This window comes from Coenobita brevimanus, chromosome 29 (assembly GCF_032717465.1).
Source record: "Coenobita brevimanus isolate Jiangsu-jjx chromosome 29, ASM3271746v2, whole genome shotgun sequence".
Taxonomy (NCBI): Eukaryota; Metazoa; Arthropoda; class Malacostraca; order Decapoda; family Coenobitidae; genus Coenobita; species Coenobita brevimanus.
This window is the reverse complement of record NC_136982.1, coordinates 961,460-983,926: the sequence shown is the minus strand read 5'-3', so window position 1 is coordinate 983,926 and position 22,467 is coordinate 961,460. Positions and strand designations below refer to the sequence as shown.

The following is a 22,467-nucleotide window of genomic DNA, read 5'->3' as shown; positions in this document are numbered from 1 at the left end:
ATAGGTAAAGAGAGAGAGAGAGAGAGAGAGAGAGAGAGAGAGAGAGAGAAAGAGAGAGAGAGGACGAAGATGTGTGATACAAAGATGGGTGTGGATGAGAACAGGATGGATGACGGACGGAGAGCGACAAGGAAAAGACGAGGATGGATGAGGGAAAATAGGGAGGAGGGATGATGGAAGGGCAAGAAGGATGGAGGAGGGAAGGAAAAAAGGACGGACAAAGGAGGAGGGAGAGTATGGATGAGGGGGAGACGAGGATGGATGAAGGAGAGGGATAGATGAGGGAGGGAGAATGATGAATGAAGGGGATTGATGGATGAGGGAGTGAGAATGATGGATGATGGAGAAAGATGGGTGAGGGAGTGAGAAGGATGGATGATGGAGAAAGATGGGTGAGGGAGTGAGAAGGATGGATGATGGAGAAAGATGGGTGAGGGAGTGAGAAGGATGGATGATGGAGAAAGATGGGTGAGGGAGTGAGAAGGATGGATGATGGAGATGGGTGAGGGAGTGAGAAGGATGGATGATGGAGAGAGATGGATGAGGGAGTGAGAATGATGGATGATGGAGAGAGATGGATGAGGGAGTGAGAAGGATGGATGATGGAGAGAGATGGATGAGGGAGTGAGAATGATGGATGATGGAGAGAGATGGATGAGGGAGTGAGAATGATGGATGATGGAGAGAGATGGATGAGGGAGTGAGAAGGATGGATGATGGAGAGAGATGGATGAGGGAGTGAGAAGGATGGATGATGGAGAGAGATGGATGAGGGAGTGAGAAGGATGGATGATGAAAGAGGGATGGATGAGGGAGTGAGAACGATGGATAATGAAAGAGGGATGGATGAGGGAGTGAGAAGGATGGATGATGAAAGAGGGATGGATGAGGGAGTGAAAAGGATGGATGATGGAGAGAGATGGATGAGGGAGTGAGAAAGATGGATGAGGGAGTGAGAAGGATGGATGATGGAGAGAGATGAGTGAGGGAGTGAGAACGATGGATGATGAAAGAGGGATGGATGAGGGAGTGAGAACGATGGATAATGAAAGAGGGATGGACGAGGGAGTGAGAAGGATGGATAATGAAAGAGGGATGGATGAGGGAGAGGGAGGGACAGATGATGAAGAAATAAGGAGAAATGAAAATAGTTTTGAAAATATTTGTAGTGAAAAAATATGAGTCTGGTGATAATAATAATAATGATAATAATAATAATAATAATGACGATGATGACGGTAACAATGGCTATAATAATAATAATAATAATAATAATAATAATAATAATAATAATAACTGATGCTCTCCCTACCCCTATCGCCTACATCTACCTGGCCTAAAAGTCATAAAGGTAAGTGACATGCACGACTGTGTTACAAAAATACACCTGCTTCCTGCCCCTTATCCCACTTCCCATCTCTCTCTCTCACTCTGTGTGTGTGTGTGTGTGTGTGTGTGTGTGTGTGTGTGTGTGTAATCTTGTCATCTTGAACGGAATGCTAGAGTTGAGCTGCCACCTCAGAGAGAGAGAGAGAGACAGAGAGAGAGATAAAGAGAGAGAGAGAGAATCTTAATGTTGACATGTATCTACCCCAGCCAGACTCTCTCTCTCTCTCTCTAAGTAGGGATAATTAGTCCTTCAGTACTTAAGAGACGATTTGATTAGGCGATGAGCTAGACCTTCTCTCTCTCTCTCAACCCATCATTTTTCCCTTCCACCTCAATTTCATTTAATTCCCTCCAAAACCTCGCATTTCCTCCCCCTCTTCTTCCCTCGCTCCTCCACTCCCCCTCCCCGCCGCCCCTCCAGTCTCCTTCACGAGATTGCCTTGCCAGGAAAAATAAGAGCCATTAAAGTGAGAGAGAGAGAGAGAGAGAGAGAGAGAGAGAGAGAGAGAGGAGGGGGGTGATACCGAAGGGGATGGGAGACGGAGAATGGGGAGGGGAGGGGAGGGGAGGGGGGGAGGGGAAAATGGGAAGGATGGAGTGAAATATGACGATGGGGGGAGGGGGGAGGGAGGGACTGAGGGTAGAGAGAGGAGGAGGAGGAGGAGGAGGAGGAGGAGGAGGAGGAGGAGGCGGGCGGGAGGAGTTTTCCCATCTCTTTTAGTTTTATGATTGTTATTATTTTCCTCCCTCCCTTCCTCCTCCTTCTATTTCTTCTTTTCTTTCTTCTAGTCTTTCCCCTCTTCTCTCCCTTCCTCCTCTCTTCCTCCCTTATCTAGCTCTTTCTCTTCCTCTCAATCTTCTCTCTCTTCTCCCTTTTTCATTGTCATTCTGGTCTCTCCTCCCTCCCTCCCTCCCTCCCTTCTCCATTCTTTTCCTTTCCTCCCCTTTTCTCACCTCCTTCTCATTCTACTTACTCTAATCCTTCCCTCCTTCCCTCCCCTTCTCTCGTCTCTCCCCCCACCTCCTGTCCCCCCACTTCCTCTCCCTCCCTCCCTATTTTAGTCTCTCTCTCCCCTCCCCTTCTTTCTTCCATCCTATTACTTTTCTCTCTCTCTCTCTCTCTCTCTCTCTCTCTCTCTCTCTCTCTCTCTCTCTCAAAATAAACCCTATTTCTCCACTATCCACACTCTCTTTCTCATTACCTTGTCTCATACACTTGTCTTTACCTTCCACTTCAACAGGAGTTTGTATGAATGGATCCGTTTTTTTTTACATTAACTACTACTACTACTACTGGTACTACTTCTACTACTACTACTATTTAACCACCATCACCACCAGCTCCAACACCACCACCAATTATTCATCATCATCATCATCATCATCATAATTCTTTGCCCCAAATACAAATCACACAAACCATCCATACACCAATTAACTCTGTGTATTATTCTATGTAGACTCGCACTGTATACACCTACGACAGAGTGATTTTGTATTCTCCTATGTAAACCCCAATTAGATAGCTTTTGAGGTATTTTTATTAGGTTACATAAGACGATTTCATTCAGTTTAAGATGTTTTGTAATGAAGGGGATGATAAAAGCTGTATAAAACCCCTCTCCCGGTTCAAACAGCTCTCCCCTGCTGGATAAAATCGTCTAGTGGCTGCATGCATGAACTGAAAATCCGGAATAATGCTTGAAGGGAAAAAACAAGATGGTTCTCCGTTGCTCACCTTCCTACCTTCCATCCTTGTAATTAGCACTCAGGTAAAAACATAAACAAATTACTACATACAACTCAATGATTTAATACTGTAAACACGCACTATATATGTATATGTACTTTTAACACGGTGTGTGTGTGTGTGTGTGTGTGTGTGTGTGTGTGTGTGCATTCCCGGGGCTGGCCAAGGGAGACGGGGTGGGGAGGAGACGTGTGGGAGGAGAGACGAGCTTGGGGAGCGGAAAGTGGGGAGGGGAGGGGAAGGGAAAGTGAGGTGGGTGTTGAGCGTGGGGAGGGGAGGGGATGGGAAAGTGAGGAGAATGTAGAGCGTGGGGAGGGGAGAGGAGGGGAAAGTGAGGAGGGTGTTGAGCGTGGGAAGGGGGAAATGCGGCTGGGGAGATGAGGAAGTGGGTGTTTCAAGTCTGGCTGGTGTGGGGGGGAGATAACTGTACTCCCCAAGGCCTCAGTAACCTCTTCACCCCGAGTACAGCTTCTTGATTTACCTCCGCAAGCGACGTTGGACACGGGTTATGTGTTCGCCTGCGTCTGTCTGTCTGTGTACAAGATATAAAAGTGTAAAGTCATATGATGGAGCGGTAATCAGCGGATCAAAGAAGAGTTTATTAAGTTTCCAAGTAAATCCGGATGAGGGAAGAAATCATAATATATTTTACTGGCGTTGGAGGGGGTATGCCTTTTATGAGACTGTGTAACGTGGCAAACTGCAACCGTAGAATTAATTGACTGTGTGTGACCGTAAAAGTATTCCTCTGGTAACAAAGAGGAAGTGCAGAAGTAATTCGTAAAATAAATTGATGTTGGTGAAGTATGTGCTCTCTGGACGCAAACCCAGTAGACTGCAGGCTGAAGTTTCCCCTCTCCTGCAGTCCACCACCATCCATTCATGGGATAGGGAGAGGGTTGAGGGACATTTGTATATCCGGGTATTTATATCTGTGCCACCACGTGTAGGCATCCCTCTCCAGCACTTCCCGGAAATGTTACTCCAGTTACACACACACACACACACACACACACACACACACACACACACACACACACACACACATTAACCTGTGTATAAATATCGTTGGTAAGGTTTATAAAATTGACGTAAGCTTGGAGTAGGTAAGGTTTTGAGGATCCTGTATAACAACCTTCCCCTAATTGTGTTTTAGCCCCCTATCCCCTCGTCCCCCCTCACCCTCCCTCCCCCCGCCCCTCCCCATCCTCCCTCCTCCCCTCCTGTCCTTCCTCATAACGCATCAGTCAACCCTCTCTGACCTTCCCGCATCCCGTGCTTCCTTGTAAATTGCAGTACCAGGTTATAAGTATGGCATGATGAAACTCTGTGTGTGTGTGTGTGTGTGTGTAATGGGGGGAAGGGGGTATGAAAGGCCAATGACACAGTAAGAACGATATCATTATGTTGGGAGCCTGAAAAATTAACCCTATCAACATACACCACGCTGGCCATGAAAGTCTACGGTTAAATCATGCCATAATTCCCTGTCTGAGAGAGAGAGAGAGATAGAGAGAGAGAGAGAGAGAGATAATCATTATTCGGGATGCCTGAGACCTTAACGTTACTTACACACGCCATTATAAAGTTTAATCATCACATACTTAACGACTGGATGATGATGTTAATAAATGGAGGTGGGGAGGGGGGAGGAGGAGAGGGCAATGATACAACGAGAGATTCTGTGAGATACGTGACACCTTACCCTAAATACACACATCACATCACATCACGTCACATCACGTCGTCACATCACATTACATAACATCACTGCACATCACATCACATCACGTCGTCACATCACAACACATCACATCACATCGTCACATCATATCAAATCACGTTGTCACATCACATCACATCACGTCGTCACATCACATAACATCACATCGCATAACACGGAACACGATTTAGTCAGGCGGCATTTGTCCAATTCATGGCTCTACTTCGTTTTTCATGCCAACTCTATTATTTTTACGTATTCATAAGGTACAGATGTAGGTAAATGGAATTCACCTTGTTGTTAAGTTTCTATGCAATTCATCTTGAAATGCCAATGCTTTGAACATTCACATACTATCGTCTGCAATAATATAGGAAGCTACATATGTTGGATACACCGCAAACTATATTTTTGCCAGAATATTTATGTTTTACACAAAAAACATTACAGTGACATGTTCAACCTTGTGACATTTGCTGTCACACCTGATAGTGTTAGAGACAAATTGGGGCGAGAGGCATTGGAAAATTTTGTCACTACTCGGATGGTGGAAAAATCAGTTCATTTCTGGGATGCTCAAAAGAAGAACAACTTGACGTACTTCAAGGACGTAGGAGCCACAGTACAAACTAAAGTCAAAGGGCAGTTGGTATCCATTAAACAGGAAAGGTCATTGCTCTCTCGACTGTTTGTTGTGTGCAAGACTCGAAATGACTTTTCTGTTAAGGATGCTATTACAGAATTTGAATTCAGTGTCGCTCCACCTTCCAACTTTCATCCGGATGGATCAATGATAATGCTTTCAGACAAATCGAAACTGGTACCTGCAGTCATGAAGTCACCACTACCACTGGCACACGAGCTGACCATCTCAGAACCAGTGAGGGCAGGTTCCTCTGTCCTAATAATAGACGCAATGTGTATAGTGAACATGGTGCCCAAAACTCCTGAAATGTCAAATGCCTTGCACTTTGCAAAGAAGTTTGTCGACATCGTGGCTGACATGAGTGAACCTTATGAGGAGGTCAGGGTCGTTTTTGATCAGTACCTTGCTGGTTCTCTCAAGGAAACAACTCGCCAGAAGCGAACAGTTAACACAACACCAGTTCATTATCATGTCAATGATAACACCGAAATAAGGAATTTGAAGACATTCCTCTCTCATGTGGACACCAAGGCAGAGCTGACAGAGTACCTCTCAGATAAACTCATCAGTCACTATGAAAATAAGCCAAAGAGAGTGGTTGTTATGCACCATACAACAATGAAAGCTAATCACTCATTATCTGACATTGTTAGTATGCCTGAGATGGCAACGGGTCAGCACAATCTGGAGGAGGGAGACCAGCTTGTTCTTCTGAATGCATTTGACGTGATGCACAAGGACCCTCAATCCACTTTGGATGTCTTTTCAGTTGACACAGATGTTTTTGTTCTGCTTTTAGGTCACTTCCCATCACTTCCAAAGTCAACAACAATTCTCAGAACAAAAAGTGACAGAATATCAATCAATGATTGCTACCAAAGACTTGGACCCAAGAGGACAGAGGCACTCATTGGATGGTATGCTTTCAAGGGAACAGACAACACTGGATCATTTGCTGGTAAGGGTGTGTTAAGTCACTTTAAAGCATTTATGCAAGCTGACGATGAAGTTCTGAAAGCATTTACTGCATTTGGGTTGACAGACGAGATACCAGCATGTATCTTTGATCAAATGGAGCGATATCTGTGTTTACTATACAAGACCTCAGGCATCAGTGAGAACAACATCAGAGAGCTGAGGTGGGCTCTATTTGCACAGAAAGGGAGAGAGGGTAAACAGCTACCCCCAACACGAGGAACGTTAGTGCCACACACCTCCAGAGCTTACTATATGGCACTTGTTTGGAAGTTGTCTAAAGCACCTTGTCCGGAAATACCTTCACCTGTGGACTACGGCTGGAAGTCAGAAGACGGTCGCCTCAGGCCAGTTTTCTGTGAGAATGCACCAGCTCCAGAGGCCTTGTTAGAGCTTAGGAAATGTCATTGCAAAACTGATCGCAACAGACAATCATGTGGATGCAGGAAAAACCGTTTGGTATGCACAGACCTGTGTGGATGTGGAGAGACATGTGAGAACGTTGTACTGGACAAACCTGTGGATGTAGATGAGACAGACTAAGATATCAGAACTACTTTTTGCATTTGAGATGGAAGGTTAATGTTGGACATGATGCAGTGCAATTATGGTTTAGTTCAGTCTGCAGAAAAGGTTGTGAAGTTTGATATAGCTAAGACAAAAAGAAGTTGTAAGATTTAATAGTGATGTGCAACCTCAATTTCAACTTTCAGTATTGTAAGAAAATTCAGTTTTTACGATGTCAAAGTGTGAATTATTGTCTTTTGTTTGCAACAATAAACGCCAGAAAGGTATTATTAAAGGTTAAATGCAGATTAAAAACCTCTAAGTTGAGTTATTTGTATTACTTGGTCATAAACATCTGGTTCACATATTGCAGTTTTAGCCCATTCAGCAAGCTAAATATTAGGTTCTTTCAATAGGTCAATACTGTATCCCAAATGTGTCTGAGAACTTAACAACAAGTTTAATTTTGTTCCAAGGGACGTAGGTAAACCCTGAATAATGAGAAACTAGAGTTGGCGAAAAAAACGAAGTAGCATACATTTGCTGCCTGACTAATTAGAGGATGGTCTAGTTTCTTCTTACTCTTCCTTTCGTTACGAGTCCTACTAGGCTCCTTGACCTGACATTCCGTTCCCTGAGGACCAGCATTCCTCCTACGTGCCAAACACCTTCACATGTCGCCACTTGAGCGCTAGTACCCACCATCCACACCGAATTCATACCAGAGCTGCCTCGCTAAGGACTGGTGTACTGGTGTTAGCGGGGGTGGTGTTATGTCGTTGGGTCTCGTTGAAGCTCAGTTTAAAATTCAAATATTCAAACTGTTCCTTGTCCCAGAATACGATCGAACCCGCGTCTTTCTGGATAAGGGACAACTTCTCTAACCACCTACATTATATTTAGAATGAGTGTGAGGGAGGAGAGGATGCAAAGACACAGAAAAAGGTTACATATGGGAAAATGAAAAAATAAAAAGGTGATACGAAATAAATGGAGACAATCAAGTACAACTGAGACATAAGCCAAAGAAATGGTTAGGATAAGAGACAGCAAGTGGTAGAGAGAGAGAGCAAGTGGTAGAGAGAGAGAGCAAGTGGTAGAGAGAGACAGCAAGTGGTAGAGGGAGAGAGCAAGTGGTAGAGGGAGAGAGCAAGTGGTAGAGAGACAGCAAGTGGTAGAGAGACAGCAAGTGGTAGAGAGAGAGAGCAAGTGGTAGAGAGAGACAGCAAGTGGTAGAGAGAGACAGCAAGTGGTAGAGAGAGACAGCAAGTGGTAGAGGGAGAGAGCAAGTGGTAGAGAGAGACAGCAAGTGGTAGAGAGAGACAGCAAGTGGTAGAGAGACAGCAAGTGGTAGAGAGAGACAGCAAGTGGTAGAGAGAGACAGCAAGTGGTAGAGGGAGAGAGCAAGTGGTAGAGAGAGACAGCAAGTGGTAGAGAGAGACAGCAAGTGGTAGAGGGAGAGAGCAAGTGGTAGAGGGAGAGAGCAAGTGGTAGAGAGACAGCAAGTGGTAGAGAGAGACAGCAAGTGGTAGAGAGACAGCAAGTGGTAGAGAGAGACAGCAAGTGGTAGAGAGACAGCAAGTGGTAGAGAGAGACAGCAAGTGGTAGAGAGAGACAGCAAGTGGTAGAGAGAGACAGCAAGTGGTAGAGGGAGAGAGCAAGTGGTAGAGGGAGAGAGCAAGTGGTAGAGGGAGAGAGCAAGTGGTAGAGAGACAGCAAGTGGTAGAGAGAGACAGCAAGTGGTAGAGAGAGACAGCAAGTGGTAGAGAGAGACAGCAAGTGGTAGAGAGAGACAGCAAGTGGTAGAGAGACAGCAAGTGGTAGAGAGACAGCAAATGGAAAAGAGACAGCAAGTGGTAGAGAGACAGCAAATGGAAAAGAGACAGCAAGTGGTAGAGAGACAGCAAGTGGTAGAGAGAGACAGCAAGTGGTAGAGGGAGAGAGCAAGTGGTAGAGGGAGACAGCAAGTGGTAGAGAGAGACAGCAAGTGGTAGAGAGAGACAGCAAGTGGTAGAGAGAGACAGCAAGTGGTAGAGGGAGAGAGCAAGTGGTAGAGAGAGACAGCAAGTGGTAGAGAGAGACAGCAAGTGGTAGACAGACAGCAAGTGGTAGAGAGACAGCAAGTGGTAGAGAGACAGCAAATGGAAAAGAGACAGCAAGTGGTAGAGAGACAGCAAATGGAAAAGAGACAGCAAGTGGTAGAGAGACAGCAAATGGAAAAGAGACAGCAAGTGGTAGAGACAGCAAGAATCTCCACTGCTGTTTTCTCCAGCTCTCTCGAATTTAGCCACGAATTTCCTCAAACCTTTATTTACATGTTTACAGTAAATATGTCACTGGATAATATGTAGTGTGTGTCCTGATGTTTATAGAGAATTAATAAAGCAAATAAAGGAGTAATGCAGTAAACGGGAGCAAGGGCAGGGGAACTGGGAGGGGAAAGGGGAAGAAAGGAGAGGAAAGAGGGGAGAACATGGTGGGGGAAACAGGAGGGAAAGTGGGAGGAGGAGGGGATTTGAGATCCGAAAAAGGGGAAGGAATGAGGGAGGATTAGTTGGAGGAGGGGAAGGAAGAGGAAGGGGAAGAGAGAGGAAGCAAGAGGAAGGGGAGGGGAGGGGAAGGAAGAGGAAGGGGAGGAGAGAGGAAGCAAGAGGAAGGGGAGGGGAGGGAAAGGAAGAGGAAGGGAGGGGAGGGGAAACTGAGGAAAGGGGAAGGAAGGATAGGGGATTTACGGAATGAGGTAGGGTGGGGGAGGGATTATGAAGGAAGGGAGGAGGGATGATTTGGGGAGGGGAAAGGAAGGGGGAGAGAGGGGAGGGGAGAGAGAGGGGAGGGGAGAGAGAGGGGAGGGGAGAAAAGTGTAGATAGTTCTTGGCGAGTTTCGTCCTGGCGGTTAATTGGATCCAGACAGCACATCATCTCTCTCTGTCTCTGTCTCTCTCTCTCTCTCTCTCTCTCTCTCTCTCTCTCTCTCTTTGTCTGTCTGTCTGTCTGTCTCTCTCTCTCTCTCTCTCTCTCTCTCACCCCAAAGAAAGGAAAATACCCGACGTTAAAGAAAGGGCAAAGCATAAAAGAAAATCAAAGTCGACCCTCAAAAATTACCCAAAAGAAAACGGCTTAAAAATGCATACAACAAGAAAACGGCTTCAAAAAAAAATGCATACAACAACCAGCACAGATGAGGGAATTTTTTTTTTTTTTTTTCTTTTTTTTTTTTGCTTCGTTTCTCTTCATTTTTGGCATGATTATTTTTTACTGTACGGTGTGTGTGTGTGTGTGTGTGTGTGTGTGTGTGTGTGTGTGTGTGTGTGTGTGTGTGTGAGAGAGAGAGAGAGAGAGAGAGAGAGAGAGAGAGAGAGAGAGATTCACTCAACACATACAGAGACATAAGGACACACACACAATGACACATACAAACTCTCTCTCTCTCTCTCCTTCCATCAAGAGGACACAACCTGATAACCTCACACCATCAGCAACCCCTCTCCCTCTTCCCTCCCTCCCTCCCCTCTTTCCTCCCTCTCTCCCTTTCCCTTTTTCCTCCCTTCCCTCCCCTCCCCTCCACTCTCATCTCTTCTTTTCTCTTCATCCCTCCTTCCCTTCCCCTGCTCTCCTCTCCTCTTTCTTCTTCTCTTCCTTCTTCTCCCCTCCTCTCTCCACTCCCCCCCTCCTCTCCCTTCCTTTCCTTCTCCCCTCCCCTTCCTCCCTTTTCTTTCTCCTCTCTGTTTCTCCCTCTCTTTTTTTCCTCCCTCTCCCTCCTCCCCCTCTTTTTCTCTGTCTCCTCTCCCTCTTCCCTCGTCCTCCATCCCTCTTCCTCCCTCCCTGCTCTCTCTCCCCTCTTTTCTTCTTTCTCCTCCCTCCTCTCCCCTTCGTCCCTCCCTCTCTCGTCGATTCTACCTCCCCTTTCTCATCCTTCCTTCCTTTTCCTCCCCTCATTCACTCCCTCGCCCCTCTCCCTCCCCTCTCCCCTCCTTTCTCCCTTTTTTTCTCCCTCCCTCTTCCTTCATCTTTCCCTCCAATCTCTCAACCTCCACTCCTTCCTCTCCCTCTTCCTTTCACTGCTTCTCTCTTCCTTCCTCTTCCTCCCGTCGCTCTCCTCTCCACAATACTCATTTAGGAGTTGCTTTGCGGCCAGGTACAGAATGGAGACTTGGACTAATGAGAGAGAGAGAGAGAGAGAGAGAGAGGCATTATGACATCAATAGATAGATGAATAAAGAGAGAGAGAGAGAGAGAGAGAGGGGGGGGGCATAATGACATAGACAGATAGACAGATAAAGAGAGGAGAGAGAGAGAGAGAGAGAGATACCCCTCCCCCTGTATTAAATCAAGGGCAAGCCGAGCGAATATAATTGGAAGGTGACGCTGTTGACACGAAGGATCAGATTCGTTAGCAGCTCATCACTATCATCATCATCATGACCATCATCGTCGTCATCATTATCATCACCATCATCGTCGTCATCATTATCATCACCATCACCATTATCATCATCATCATCATCATCGTCATCACCACCATCATCATCATCTACTGTAACTCATTTTCACCCCCTTCATCATCATTATCATCATCAACATTACTTTCATCATCCTCATCATCTATCTCATTATCATCACCATCCTCATCACCTAACTCATTATCATCATCTCCTTCATCATCATCATTAAATTCAACAATGCCATTCTAATTATTGCCTTTACTATCCTCCTATCATCATCATCATCACCACTACAATCCAATCAGTCATCAGTAGGCCTATGTTCACCACCACCACCACAAGCACCACCCTCCTCCTCCTTACCACTATCATCATCATCATCACTACGGACGCAGAAATGGAAAATAAATTGGTTGAAAAATACGCGCTAAAGAGATGGAAATATTACCACGTTATTTACAAAGCTGAATATTACTGTCTGTAGGTATGTTTGTCTGTCTATATCACGCCATATGTTTTTCTGTCTGTCTGCCTGTATCGGATTATATTATGTACACTGCAGGACTCCGGACCCGTCTTCGCGGTGGGAGAGTGACGGCGAAATTTATCCCATCCTCATACTGGCGAAGTTGAAATGACAGTGTGTAAAGGATGGGTGATGTATGCGGAAATCATGTAGGAGAGTTTGTATATTTCACTGGTAGAACTTACGGTGCTAACAACTGCAAACACATGAGAGGACATACTACCAGCACCCGTTTTGAATGTCTGCCAGGGCTGGGGTTCGTGCCCTTCATGTAGCAGTAACAGTAACAAAATATGAAAGTCGTCACAATGCCGAGGGAGTGAATAAAGATCGCTTCTACCATTGTAACAACTAAGGTCTCTCTTCTAAACAAACTCGCGTGGTAGTAGTGTTAAATTTAAAAAGTACCAGATGTCTTACTAACACGCACTTCCTTGTTTATGCATGAGTTTTACATGAAAGAAAAAAAGAAACAGTATCAACATCTACCTGGACAGCTGGGAAAGAAAGCCGTATGCATCCCACGAGAAATGTAACTTTTATTTGTCTTCCTCTGCATGTTGTAATAACAGGAAATGTCAATAATCCCGTTCAGTTAATTCCACCAGGGTATGGCCGCTTATTAATCCACAGGATAAGCCAGTCAAGCAGTTCTAATTACCTTTAAGTTATTATTAGCGCCATCCGTAACTACCTCTGAGGTGTACGTTTGTGTGTATTCGGTGTCGGGCCAATAATTTAGTCTGTATTGGAAAACTCTTTAACAATAACTGAATTCTAGTGTAATAACTGAAGGCATTACAGCCACAGGGATGGAGTGGAGGGGTATATGAGAAAGGGGTGTGTGAGCCGGGAGCAAGGCAGTGAAGTGGCACTGGTCAGGGCGACATGGAGGCGACTTGTTTGTGGCCACCCCTTACGGGATCGAGAAGATGGAGAGTGAAGGACTGACGAGGAAAGTGTATGTGAGTGAGGTGGAGGGGGGGAGAGGGAAGGGGAGCCCAAGGATGAGATGAAGGGACGGAGTGGAGAGGTACATGAGAGATGGGGGTGTGAGCTGGAAGCAGGGCAGTGAAATGGCGGGGGACAGGGCGACATGGAGGCGATTTGTTTCTGGCCACCCCTTACGGGATTAAGGTGTCTGGCAATAGATAGATAGACAGAACAGATAATAATAATAATAATAAATAATAATAATAATAACAACAACAACAATAATGTCAACAAAATACAAAGGTTAATTTGACGGGGCCCAAAACTGCCCAGCATAATCCAAATGTGACCTAACAAACAGTATTATGTCACCTCTTTTACACTTACAAGGGATATTACAGGATTAAACTCATGTATTTTATTGGGTTTCCTCATTTTTTCCTGCCTATATTCCCATGAGAGAGAGAGAGAGAGAGAGAGAGAGAGAGAGAGAGAGAGAGAGAGAGATGCAATTACCGAGAGGGAAAAAGAAAGTTAAGGAAGAAAGAAAGTGTGCGAGAAAAGGCGAGAGAAGGATGGAGCCAGGGCGAGAGAAACGAAAAGACGGGATATGTGGATTTACGGCTCGTCTTTCTTTCCGGGTTGTGAAGCAGAGAAGGAAAATACGAAGGAGGAAGAGAGGGGGAGAGGGGAGAAGGAGGGAGGAGGACGGGAGGGAGAGAGGGGGAGAGGAGGGAGGGAGGAGAAGAAAAGAGTGAAGACTGGAGTGAATGAGGGAAGGGGGGATGATGATGATGATGATAGAGAGAGAGAGAGAGAGAGAGAGAGGACGCGAAACAAAAATTGGTAAGGCCTTTTCGTGATCTCACATACAAAGGCATTTTTCATATTGCTCCTTTCATATTGTTCTTTGAGAGAGAGAGAGAGAGAGAGAGAGAGAGAGAGAGAGAGAATGTGGAGGGAAAGGGGTGGAATGGGAGAAAGAGAGAACATGAATTACCATTCCTCCCTTTCCATTCAATTTTTTTTTCTCTCTCTCTCATGCAAAGGTAATATCAAGTGACTGGCGACTTTTTCAATCATAAATTCTTTTCTCTTTTCCTCCGTATACTATGACAAACACTTAAAAATATCCTCTCTCTCTCTCTCTCTCTCTCACCTCCATTCCACAACCTTTAACTCAGGAAGAATGACGTTTTGACAAATCTCACTCTCTCTCTCCCCTCGTATCAGTCCCCTTTCTGTCTGTCTGTTCTTTCTGTCTGCATGTCTGTTTCTGTCTGTGTCTGTTTGTCTTTCTATCTGTCTGTCTGCCTGTCTGTTTCTGCCTGTCTGTCTCTTTGTCTTTCTGTCTGTCTGTCTGTCTCTCTGAAATAATGTTTTTTTGGTCAATCGTCTCTTTCCCGTCCTCTTCATTTTTTACAATATCACGTCCCTCCATCCCCTATTCTCTCTCTCTCTCTCTCTCTCTCTCTCTCTTCTTTGGTCAATCGTCTCTTCTCAGTAGCCTTCATTTTTTTTTTAATATCATTCCCCCCCTCCCTCTCTCTCTCTCTCTCCCCTTCCTTCTCACTCTTTTCACACTTTACAAATTGCCTGAGATAACAGATTGGCCTGCGGTTTTATTTCACAGTTGAAGTGTGGGGAGGAAAGGTGTGGGGAGGAAAGATGTGGGGAGGAAAGGTGTGGGAGGGGAGATGTTGGGAGGGAAGGTGTGGGGAGGAAAGGTGTGCGAGGGGAGATGTTGGGAGGGAAGGTGTGGGGAGGAAAGGTGTGGGAGGGGAGATGTTGGGAGGGAAGGTGTGGGGAGGAAAGGTGTGCGAGGGGAGATGTTGGGAGGGAAGGTGTGGGGAGGAAAGGTGTGCGAGGGGAGATGTTGGGAGGGAAGGTGTGGGGAGGAAAGGTGTGGGAGGGGAGATGTTGGGAGGGAAGGTGTGGGGAGGAAAGGTGTGGGAGGGGAGATGTTGGGAGGGAAGGTGTGGGGAGGAAAGGTGTGGGAGGGGAGATGTTGGGAGGGAAGGTGTGGGGAGGAAAGGCGTGGGGAAGATAGACGTGAGGAGGGTAGATGTGGGGAGGAAAGGTGTGGGAAGGAAAGGTGTGGGGAGGGAAGGTGTGGGGAGGGAAGGTGTGGGAAGGAAAGGTGTGGGGAGGGAAGGTGTGGGGATGGAAGGTGTGGGAAGGAAAGGTGTGGGGATGGAAGGTGTGGGAAGGGAAGGTGTGGGGAGGGAAGGTGTGGGAAGGGAAGGTGTGGGAAGGGAAGGTGTGGGGAGGGAAGGTGTGGGGAGGGAAGGTGTGGGGAGGGAAGGTGTGGGGAGGGAAGGTGTGGGAAGGGAAGGTGTGGGAAGGGAAGGTCTGGAGAGGAAAGATGCGGGGAGGAGAAGTGTGAGGAGGAGAGGTGTGAGGAGGGAAGGTGTGGGAGGGGAAGGTGTGGGAAGGGAAGGTGTGGGAAGGGAAGGTGTGGGAAGGGAAGGTCTGGAGAGGAAAGATGCGGGGAGGAGAAGTGTGAGGAGGAGAGGTGTGAGGAGGGAAGGTGTGGGAAGGGAAGGTGTGGGAAGGGAAGGTCTGGAGAGGAAAGATGCGGGGAGGAGAAGTGTGAGGAGGAGAGGTGTGAGGAGGGAAGGTGTGGGAGGGGAGAAGTGGGGAGGGAAGATGTGGGGAGGGAAGATGTTGAGAGGGAAGGTGTGGGGAGGAAAGGTGTGGGGAGGATACATGTTGGGAGGGAAGGTGTGGGGAGGAAAGGAGTGGGTGGGTGAAGAATGATTAAGAAAATTGCGTGTGTGTGTGTGTGTGTGTGTGTGTGTGTGTGTGTGTGTGTGTGTGTGTGTGTGTGTGTGTGTGTTCTTACCTTACCTTACCTAATTCTTACCTAATTGTATCTTTACAGGAATGAGTCAAGCTCGTACTGTCCCGTGTCTTAAACCATATTTATCGTACATATCCTTAAATTTGTGAATTGTTTTGGCACACACTATTTCATTCGGTAGTGCATTCCATTGATCAATTTCTCTGTTTGGGAAACTGAATTTCCTTACGTCTTTATCACCTCTCTTCTTATGCAGTTTTTTGCAGTGTCCTCTTGCTGATGCTTCTCCATATGTTAAGTAATCATTTATGTCTATTTACTCCTTTCCTGATATGCATTTATATAGCATTATCATGTCACCTCTTTTCCTTCTCTCCAGTAGTGTTGGTAGATTCAGTTTATTTAGTCTTTTGAACTTTTTCAATCTTGTCTATATGCTTTTTGAGATGAGGACTCCAGACTACTGAGGCATATTCCAGGGTTGGTCTAATGAATGATGTTATTATCCTTCTTAGCATGTCTTCATTTATGTATGTGAATGCTATTCTCATATTTGCAAGCAGTGTATACATGTTCCGCACCTTCTCGCTGATGTGGTCAGCCGGAGATAGTCTGTTATTGATAATCACACCTGGGTCTTTCTCTCTTTCTGATGTGTATAGGGTTTTATTTCCTAACTTATAATCCCAATCAGGTCTTTTTCCACTTTTACCAAACTTGATTACATGACACTTGTCCACATTGAATTCCATTTGCCATGTACCACTCCATTCATGAAGTTTATTTAATTCTTCTTGTAGCTCTTTACAAGAGTCTGTGTTAGTAATTCTCCTTTGTATTTTTGCATCATCTGCAAACATATTCAGATAGCTCTCATTTCCAGTGTTACTGTTTATATCATTTATATACACTAAAAACATGATTGGTGCCAGCACTGAACCCTGTGGTACTCCACTAGTCACTTCTTTCCATGATGAGTAGTTTCCTCTTAGTACTGTCCTCATTTCTCTTTTTATGAGAAAGTCTTGCATCCAACAAAACAGTTTGCCTCGAATTCCTCCTTGATGGTACAGTTTCCATAAAAGTCTTTGGTGTGGTACTGTGTCAAAAGCTTTCTTGAAATCTAAATAGATACTGTCCACCCATCCTTCCCTTTCCTGTATTGTGTTTGTTACTCTGTCATAGTAGCTCAACAGATTAGTAACACATGATTTTCCTTTTCTGAAACCAAACTGTCTTTCTGTTATCATACTGTGTTCTTCTAGATGATTTACCCAAGCTTTTCTTATAAGTTTTTCTAATACCTTGCTTACAACACTGGTCAATGATACTGGTCGGTAGTTGAGTGGATTTTGTCTATTTCCTTTCTTGAATAAGGGGACAATATTTGCTTTTTTCCAAATATCAGGTAGTTTACCTTGACTCAAGGATTTCTTGAAAATTAAAAATAATGGTTTACTTAACTCCTTTGCACATTCTCGTAATACCCAACATGAAATTTCATCAGGACCACTTGCTTTTCCTCTGTCTAATCTACTTAACTCCTCCTGTATTACTTTTTCTGCTATTTGTATATCTGGTAGTATGTGTGGACATGCGTGTTCCACATAGTCCCTCAAAATTTTTTTCTTCTGTAAAAACTAATTGGAAATTCTTATTTAGTGCTTCACAAATATCTTTCTCTTGTGTATAAGTGATTCCCTCGTCCGTAATGGATTGTATTATATCTTTTACTTTAGTTTTGCTTCTGATATAGCAGTAAAACAGCTTTGGTTGATCACTACTATTATTTATTATATCCTCCTCAAACTGTTTTTGGGCTTCCCTCCTTATTCTTGTATAGTCGTTTCTTGCCTGTTTGTAATTATTATACGCCCTTTCACTATTGTGTCTTCTGTATCTATTCCACAACAAATCTCTTCTTTCTTTAGATTTTTTACCTTCTGTATTGAACCATTTCTGTATTTTCTTGTCTGCTTCTTTGTGCTGTGGGATGTACTTCTGGACTCCTATTTCATAAAATTCACAAAAATTTTTATATACAGCATTTAAATCTTGTCCTCTAAGCTCATTTTCCCAATCAACTTCTAAGAAATACTTCTTTAGGTCTTGATAATTTCCCTTTTTATAGTTTAGGCTCTTTTTGTAACTATCATTGCTGTTTACTATGTCATATGCTATCCTGAAGTTAAAATTTAGTACTGCATGATCGCTTTTGCCAAGTGGAGGGTGATATATTAAACTGTCAATATCATTTTCTTGCCTTGTAAATATTAGATCTAGCACTGAAGGTACATCAAGTCCTCTTTTTCTGGTGGTTTCCCTCACATGTTGCGTTAAGAAAAACTCTTGTACGAGATCCAGGAGCTTTTGGTCTTGTACGAGATCCAGGAGCTTTTGGTCCCAACAGCTTTCTTGGCTATTTATATCTAGAGTATTCCAATTTATATTTGTATTGAAGTCCCCAGTTAGTATAATTCTTTCCGATTTCTCTTCCATTTTATGTAGCAATGAACTTACACTCTGAATTGTACTCTCTGCCAGGTCCTCATATTCGTCTCTTTCCCATGTGTTTGATCTGGGTGGCATGTTCAAATTGGCTACAATTACTTTACCTTCAGATGTGTCGATCTCTACTGCAATCAGTTCTACTTGTGATGGTATATCAAGTTTTATTTCCTTGACTTTTAGATTTTTCTTAGTTAATATTATAATTCCTCCTCCTTTTTTTAAATATCTGTTTCTTCTCCATATATTGTATTCCTCTAAGTTTAGTATGTCATTTGATATCCTTGGTATTAATTTTGTTTCAGTTAGGCATATTATTTGTGGTTCATTTTCTCTGACATAATCATTCATCTCTAGTAATTTAGATACCATTCCATCCACATTTGAGTACATCAACTTTATCATCTTGTTTATATACTTGTCATGACATGGTTCTACTACCTTCCTCCTTTCTCTTCCATCCTGTTTGTGTACCACTTTCGTACCTGCAATCCTATTACTTTGTAAAAAAATTTCTTCTTGTCCTCTTCTGATCTTCCCTCATTTTTTGTTTTTGCTTCCTCCCTTTTCTCTTTCAGTAATTCCATTTCCTCTTGTGTTAGGCATCTTTTTATCCATACATTTTTGAACTCCTCTTTTTCCTTAAGATTCTTTGCATTTTTTAGTATCTCTTCCACAGTGTTTACACTCTGGAAAGTCACCTTTAGAGGTCTTGTCTTGCTTTTCTCGTATTTCCCTAACCTTTTGTGTTCCTCTATGTCTTACCTACAGATTTCCTCAGATACTTCTTTCAGTAAGCTCATTACATTTGCCATCTCCTTTTTGTCTCTTGTGATCTTGTTTTTAACTTCTTCCTCTTCTATACCAGTGATTACTATTGATTTGTTTATCTCTACTGAATCTCTGACTAACTTTGGATTGTTTTGGATTATTCTTTTCACCTCCTTTTTAATGCTTTTTTCCTCCACCCTTGTTTCTAAGTCTTTCTTTACTTTCACCATTTCAGCATACGTGGTTTCTACATCATTTTTGTAGCTTTGCACAGCTTCATTCACTTGTGTTATCTTCTCCTCAATATCACTGCTCTGGTCAATAAGACTGCTAACTTGCCTAATTGTCTCTGTGTCATTTTTGAACTCTTCCATAACACTCTCGTGATTGACTACTGTACTTGCCATTTCACTCATTTTCTTCCTAAGTGTACTCAATTCCACTGTTAGTTCACTGATGGTTGTGTCTTTCTTATTGGCCTCCCTTCCTAGTTTTACTATCTCTTCCTTTTGCAAGTGCATCTGCTTCTTTATTTCATCAATTTCATTTTTGAAAGCCATTTCTAGTTTGTTTACACGTTCAACCAGTCTATTGTGAGTCTCTACTTCAACCAGTTCTTGGTCGAAATCATCATTTTGCTTTTTACCTTTATCCCTTTTCTTTTCCAAATTTGTTTTACTGAAGTATGTATCCATTTTGTGTGTGTGTGTGTGTGTGTGTGTGTGTGTGTGTGTGTGTGTGTGTGTGTGTGTGTGTGTGTGTGAGAGAGAGAGAGAGAGAGAGAGAGAGAGAGAGAGACAGACAGACAGACAGAGACAGAGAGGTCCGCCGCAAGAAGCCCTTAGCGACACTGAGCATTAATTACTGACAGAGAACCATTGATAATACGTGGATGAAGGGCGGGGGAGGGGAGGGGAGGGGAGGGGAGGGGAGGGGAGGAGAGGGGAGGGGAGGGAAGGAGAGGGGGGAGGGGAGGGGAGAAGGAGGGGGAGGGGAGGGGAGAAAGTAAAAACAATCTGGTAGGCAGGGGTGAGGTAGTGAAGATAGTAAAATGGGAGTGAGAGTTGTAGTGAGGATAGATATGGTAGTAAGGAGTTGGAGTGGGAGTGTTGTTGTGGGGGCGGGAGAGGGAGTGGGGGCGGGGGAGTGGGAGGGAGGGTGGTGGGTGGGCGTGGGAGTGTGGGTGGGGGGTGTGGGTGTGGGTGGGGGTACGTGATTCGTGGGTTCCGTCTTTCTCTCTGCCTGATTTACGGTCGCTGGGAAAAAGAGGAAGGGAGGGGGGAGGGGAGGAAGAGAGAAGAGAGGAAAGAGAGGAGACGGATGAGGATGGGAAGAGGGAAGGAAGACGAGGAAAGAGGAAATAGAGAGGAGGGAAGAGGATGGGAAAAAGGGAAAGAGGAAGAGGGGAAAGTACAGTGATGGAAGAGGCTGAGAAAGGGGGAGGGCAAGAGCACAGGAGAGAGAGAGAGAGAGAGAGAGAGAATGACGAAGGCAAGAGGGAAGATGAAAAGGGGACAGGGAGAGGTAGGGGAAAGGGAGGGGTAGGGGAGAGGGAGGGGGAGTGGGGAGAGGGAGAGGGGAGAGGAGGGGAAAGGGAGGGGTAGGAAAGAGGGAGGGGGAGTCGGGAGAGGGAGAGGGGAGAGGAGAGGGAGAGGAGGAAGAGGGAACAATCAATCTATTTTACTTCATTTCAAGGTTACTGAAAGGGAGGGGAGGGGAGGGGAGGGGAGGGGAGGGGGACATGGAAAAGGAAGGGGGGAACATGAGAGGATGAGAGGAAGAGGGACATGGAATACGTGAGAGGAGAGGGAAGAGGAAGGGAGAGAAGGAAGAGGAAGAGCGGAGAGTCAAAGAGAAAAGGGAATACGAAGAGGGAGAGAGAGAGAGAGAGAGAGAGAGAGAGGTTAATAGAACGAGGGGATTAAGCTCAAAGTGAGGGAATTGGACTGGAGGCATGGGGGAGGGAGGGCGAGAGGGAGGGAGAAGGGGAGCTGGGAGGAAGGGGGAAGGGAGAGAGGGAGGGAGAGGGGGAGCTGGAAGGTTGGGGGAAGGGGAGGGCGGATTCAGATAGGAGGGGAGGGAGAGGGGGGTTATCAGGGTGAGAAAAGATGAAAATAATCAAAGGAAGCCTATAACTCAATCCCTTATTATCGTCACCAACACTTTCATTATCTCCCTCAAGGAAGTTGTTTGGGAGTTCCTGTTTATTTGCCTGTGGTCTGTGTCTATCTGTTTGTCTATCTATCCATCTATCTATCCACAAATGCAGTGTGACGCTCGTAACATAAAACGGAACACTGGTAACTTTGAAAATCTCACTTCCCCTTGCCTTGATAAACGACGAAGGAAAGGTTAACGCGTTTCACTGAGTAGACAGTTCGCAAAGGTGAACAGAATCGTCAGCTGTTATTCAGTTTAAGGTTCTAAAATGCAACACACTTCTGATTAGGTTAACTTAGGGGTGGGTTGGAGATTTCCTGAAGGCGGGAAAAACATCCTGGTTTAAACGAAAAACAAAAAAAGGGTCACGCGAAACATTTCTTTAAGCGTTTGACTGCTGGAAATTCTGACAGCTGAACAAAATCGTCTGGTGAAGGCTTGATTAAAATAAATGTACAGACACCAGCGAGAGGATTAAGACAGTCAGACTGTCTTGGTTTGTTGTCAGTGGTGTAGTAAGTGTTTGATGTAAGTAATAGAATGTTTGCTGTCGATGGCAGAGTGTTTGTTGTCAGAAGTTTAGTGTTTGTTGTCGGTGTTGTATCCATAGTGCTTACACCCACTCTCACTGTGCTTCGTCCTCGCTCCTCTTCTGTCCCTTCCCTCTCTCTCTCTGTCTCTCCCATCCCCCCTCTCTCCCTTCTCTTTCCCTCCCTCCCTCTCTCCTTTTCTCTCTTTCTCCTCTCACTGTGCTTCGTCCTCGCTCTCCCTTCCCTTCCGTCCCTCCCCTCTCTCTCTGTCTCCCCCATCCCCCCTCTCTCCCTTCTCCTTCCCCTCCTCCCTCTCCCCCTTTCTCTCTCTCTCTCTCTCTCTCTCTCTCTCTCTCTCTCTCTCTCTCACTGTCCTCTCTTTCTCCCCTCTCTCTTTCCCCTCCCCCTCTCCCCTGTCAGAAAATGGGTCCTGTCCTCCATCTCATCCATACTGCATCCTCCTCCATACCCTTTTCCTTCACTTTTTGCCTCTGTTCTGCTGCCTCTCTCATGGCGTTCACTCCCTTCTTTTTACCGATTTATTCTGTGTGTCCAAATCACGGTCCCGATATAATTCGTGGTCCACACCTTCCCTCTCACCTTTTCGACGCTAATACCCACTGCACACCGAATACATTTTTTTTTTTTATAAAGCAAGGAAGAAGGAACCAAAGGCCACACGTCCGCATGATTGTTCCCTCCAAGAAGAAAAATAAATGAGAGCCAAATTCAAGATCCAGGGGTGCTGATGATGGTTGGAATTAGTAATGGCGGGACTGTCTGAGTTTGTTGGCGATATGGATG

General features: G+C 45.0%; 1 protein-coding gene across 1 annotated transcript in view; it reads right to left on the bottom strand.

Annotated features, from left to right (window-relative positions):
- LOC145394900 (uncharacterized) overlaps window positions 1-22,467 on the bottom strand; it is a 323,594-nt gene that overhangs the window by 48,287 nt on the left and 252,840 nt on the right. The gene's annotated exons all lie outside the window — the stretch shown is intronic.